Source organism: Lactuca virosa, chromosome 8, assembly GCF_052849685.1.
Source record: "Lactuca virosa cultivar CGN04683 chromosome 8, Lactuca_virosa_CGN04683_v6, whole genome shotgun sequence".
Classification (NCBI taxonomy): Eukaryota; Viridiplantae; Streptophyta; class Magnoliopsida; order Asterales; family Asteraceae; genus Lactuca; species Lactuca virosa.
In genome coordinates, this window is record NC_136433.1 from 71602720 (window position 1) to 71608082 (window position 5363).

The 5363-nt window shown below is 34.1% G+C and overlaps 1 pseudogene; it reads left to right on the forward strand.

Moving 5' to 3' along the window:
• The first annotated feature begins 1586 nt into the window (after nt 1–1586).
• LOC145130482 (nucleolar GTP-binding protein 1-like) lies at nt 1587–4851 on the forward strand (annotated as a pseudogene).
• The last annotated feature ends 512 nt before the right edge of the window (nt 4852–5363 follow it).

Here is a 5363-nt window from a genome sequence, read left to right on the forward strand (position 1 = left end):
CAGCATCCTATACCATATCTATTTAGACAACAGTATCCTAATTTTGTGTATATATTCAACACATAGTATTAAGTATTTCATATATGTTAATCTTTTTAGTAATAATACTTCTATTTATATTATTATGTAATAATGTCATATATACACCTTAATGTTGGATTAAGGTGTCTAAGGTCCTAACTAAATTGGTATAATGTTGAAGAATAAAAGTAAAGTCCTTTTGGGTTGCCCTCATAACCAAGAAATGGCTAGGATATATATATATATATATATATATATATATATATATATATATATATATATATATATATATATATATATATATATATATATATATATTAGTGTTGTAAAAATCGATCTAGACGGCCGATTAATCGGGGATTAATCGCTAGACGGTCTTCAACCGAATATGATTAAGGTTAATCAGTCGACTTAATCGGTTTTGGTCAAAGGGGGTAAAAGTCGGAGCTAGACGGCTCTAATCGGTCCTAGGCGGTCCTAACCGGTCCTAGGCGGCCTAATCGGCCAAATTTTCAAATTTTTAAATATTAAATAATAAACCAAAATTTTCAAAATTTCAAAAGTTTATAGTATTTCAATATTCAACTAATATATAACAAAATTAAAAAAAAAATTTAAGTTTTTCTCTAAAATTTTCAAAATTTCTATGTTTTCAAATATACAAATACCCAAATTTACTTCTTTTCTTAAGATATATTAAAATTTGAATAACTTTTCTTATTAATTGGATGATAAATTGTTTTGCTTGTTAAACTTATTATTAAACTTTTATGCTTATTTATTTATATTCTTACGATTAAAGTTAGATTTATAAATTTTTGAATAATTAATGGTCACCGATTAATCCCCGCCTAGCCGATTAATCTCTAGACCCCAGTCCACCGACTAGCTAACGTCTAACATTTTCTACAACCTTGATATATATATATATATATATATATATATGATTTGTTAACACTACAAGAAAAAGACCCTTTTAGGACGCGCAAACCACGACACTCATTGATTTATGTTACGCAAAAGAGACTGACATTAAAAAAGTGTCATTTCTTCAAAAAATTTAAGGATTTTGGTCACACATTATTGCGTGCCCTTAAATTAGTGTCTCATGTAAAAAAACTTAAAAACACGGAGGGCACTTTATCAAAAATGTGCGTCCTCTGTGAATGTCGCTTTATTTTTTTTACTCAAAACGCGTGTTCTTGAGGAAATCCTCTTAAAATTCTAAAATTTTTAAATACCCCGCTTCAACATCTCCCTTCGTTCTCTTCTTCCCTTCTCTCTGCAAACCCGGAGATATAGTGTTCCTCATCCTCTCCTCTTCCGATCTACCCTACTTTCCGGCAATATAATTGTTAAGAATCATTTAGGGTTTGTTAATTGGTAAGAAACATTTTGTCCAAAAAAATTAAAACCCCTTTTCAATCGATCCTCTCTCAGTATCCCTTGTTCCCTCTACTGATACCTCTAACCAAACCCTTAGCATCCCAAAACAACCCTAAAGCCCCCCACACGATAACTAGGGTTTTTTCACGTCAACATTCTCCAGAAGATCGAGCTAGAGTATGACTGCAACACTTCATCTCACCGGCCGGCGACCTCATCAGGCTCGCCTCACTTCACCGGCGATTGCGACTCATCAGCGTCACCGTCTCGGAGACTACGTACCGACCCTATTTTGGTTGAATCCCTTGCCTCTGATACCTTATTTGCCTCTGATATCTTATTTAGTTGAGGGTGGCGACAGTGAACGAAGTCGAGGGCGGTGATGTTCGTTGGAGACTCACTTGGGCGAAAGCAATAGGAGTCGCTGATTTGTATGACGTCGTCGGCCGTGCCACAGTCCACCACCAAGATAAGTATCGACGATCCTATCTACACATTTAAGTTTTTGGTAAAGCATTTACAGATTTTCACTCCTCTTTATTTGATCGATTTGAATATGGTGGGTGTAGTGTCGCTTAGTTTGTTTGATCGAAATCTGTGAATTAGGGTTTCGGTTTCTTCACCCCCCCTATTTGTATTGGTGTGGTGTGGATTTGGTGAGATGAAGCTGGTATTTTTCAGGCATATACTGAATAGTGAACTCTGAGTAAAAGTGAGGACCTAAATAGAGTTGTTTTTTTCATCTATAAACAAAAAAATATATCTTCTTGGGTAGAAATGCAGTCTAGTTTGCTTGTTTTTTTTTCTTCTTATAATTCTTGAGTACATGCATAGTTTTTAAGACTTCCAGTTTTGTTTTCTGTTCAGTGATATTGGTGATGAGGCAATTTTTATCTTCACTATGGGAGAGATATCAAAGTGTCTCTGGAAAGGTATTGCGATATCACTGCATAAACTATTTATCGATTAAAATTGAACTTTTTTCATACATTACCTAACATTGACTTGTCTGAATTTGCAGGCAGAAATATAAAAGGCTTTTCATATATTTCTTAAACATTTTTTTGTAATATACAAGAATTGGAAGCCATTAGATTTAGATAATTCCACAGAAGCTGCTTTGGGTGTCGCATATGGGGAGGAGTCTGAAAATCCTGATGAGATCATCATTGGCTGTTCTACTGCACATCCTGCTGAAATCATAGTGATCTTGATAGAAGAAGTTACAAATATAACAGCTATGGTCACTGAATGTAAGTTAACCTATTTTTCATTTTTTAATCTCCATTGGTTTATATTCTTATGAGTAAAAGTATAACAACCCATATGAAACCAGTCATATGTGGAACTAGTTTATGCTTAATCAAGTCCTTTGTTCTGAAATAAATATATGTGTTATTTTTGGTACTCATTTAAGTTCATGACGAGTTCTCACCACAAAGTGCTTTATATTTCCTGCATGAGATTACTTCAATAAACATTAATGATTTGCCTTCATTGACAGGCATATCAGGGTCTTCAAGTAGCTTGGTCATTACACCTGAAGGTTTTCGTGTCTTAAAATGTTTGACCATCATGACCCGGTCAATGCATAACTGTAAAGTTTTGGGGTATTATGGTGGTATTCAAAAGCCGACAGCACTAATGAAAGGTATATTATGGTTTTGAATCTACTTTGAGAAAAGTTATTGGCTCAGAACCTGTACAAGCAAGCCAATTCGTTGAATATGCATTTGGTCATTTAAAGTCTATAAATGATGCATACATCCAAAGGGATAATACCAATGTTTCTAATGGCATCAAATAGACCTGATTGTGACCACTAATGGTTCATCAGGCTTGTTGATTTTTATTTTATTTTATTTGAAGTGCATTATCTGGTTTAATATGAAATGATTCATGTTGAAATTGGTTTCTTTTGTTACTCCCTAATACTTGATATATTGTTTTTTTTCTCATGTAGGTGCTAACAAATATGGTGTCATTATCATTGTTGTTGTTTTTGGATACGGATATGTTTGGTTGAAGGTAAATATAAGCTCATATATTAATATTTTTACTTTTTTACAGTTAACTTGTACATAGTTTTTCTTCAACTAACATATATGGTATCATTAACAGGGTTGGAAACCTCCTGATATGATGTTTTCTACAAAATGAAGTTTATTTGATGCCACAAGTGCTGTAGCTAAACAACTTGACACTGTCTACTCATCACTTGCAGTAAGTTATTTAAAAACTTTGTTATTTAAAGTTTAAACAAGTTTTAGTTATATTTTTTTTGTTATTAATTTGGGTTGTTTATTATGTTGTTTAGGCTACCAAGAGACATTTATCTACGAGGATTGACCGTGTTGATAGTAGTCTTTAACAAGACGGATTTGAAATCTTTGGAAGGGATTTCGGAAGATGATAAGAAGTTAGTTAGAAGCAATGAATATTTTTGTTGTAGATGGTCAACAGGTGTTGTTGACCATGAGTACTTTGACTGAAGAAGGGGTAATCGCGGTAAAAAACGCAGCTTGTGAGAGGTTATTGGATCAGAGAGTTGAATTCAAAATGAAGTCAAAGAAAGTTAAAGACTTGTTTGTATACCTAAAAGTGTTCTTGAAGCTAAAGCCATGGAAGCTGAAAAGGTGAAGAGGAAACTCGAAAGGGATAATGAGAATGAAAATGATGGAGCGGGTGTTTACTCTGCAACTTTGAAGAAACATTATCTTTTAGCTGATGATAAATGGAAGGAAGATAACATGCCTGAAATACTCGATGGGCATAACGTGTATGATTTTATTGATTAGGATACTCTACAAAGACTAGAGGAATTGGAGAAAGAAGAAGGGCTTCTTCAAGAACACGGAGATGGAGAAGATGAAGAAATGGAAGGTGAGGATTTGTCTCCAGAACAACAGAAAGAGCTGAATGAAATTAGGAAAAAGAAAAGTATATTAATTCGTGAACATAGAATCAAGAAAAGCACAGCAGAAAGCAGACCAATTGTTCCAAGAAAATTCGATAAAGACAATTTACATCAGAAAGAATGGGGAGACAGCTGTCATCATTAGGTCTTGATCCATCAAAAGCAATGAAAAGGGTGAGAAGTGAGTCAAGGTGTAGAAAGAGGGAGAGGTTAAGTGATCATGGTGATGGAATGGATGTGGATGATGATGAAGGGTCGAATAAGAAGATGAAGATTAGGTCAAAGTTAAGGTCAATTTTGAGGGCAAGGTCAATGTCAAGGCCACCTGTGCATGAAATGGTTCCAGGTGAAGGGTATAAGGCTTCAGCTCAAAAGGTGAAGGAGTTAAAAAATGGGAAAGAGTTCAGTTCACCAGAGGAATAAGGCTGCTAAAAAGGGTGAGGGCGATAGAGTCATTCCGACATTGAAGTCGAAACATTTATTCTCTGGGAAACGGTCAAATTAAAGGGAAGCCTACTAGACGTTAAAGTGGTAAATTATATTTTTATTTAATTTTTATGTGTTTAGGTTGCAGAAAGTACTGCTGCTAAAAAAGAGGAGGTGCGACAAGATAAAGGCTGGCTAGTTTCTTTGTGTTTTGTATGTAAAATATTATGTTGGTTTATGGAATATTTTGTTAAAAAAAACTTGTAGGTTTCTTTAATATGTGGGGATACCAAAGTGATTGCTCTAGATGTTCAATCTGTACATAATGCGGTTTACACCCTGGTGTGGTTCTTTTCCATTTTGTCTTGTGACTTTGTAGATATTGTTTTCTGAGTTGGATATGTGGTCTGATAAATTATTGTTACTGGAGAGTAGGCTGAGTAGGGTTGAATTGAAACAGGTACTGAATATTGTAGATTAAAGCAATATAGAAAGTGAGGTCAAAGTTGTTATTCTACTTCTTATTTGTTGAAATACATTCATTAATTTTAATTAATAGTGTATAGATTAGAGTACCTTTTGACATGCGATTTTTTCTAGCTTAATGACACAT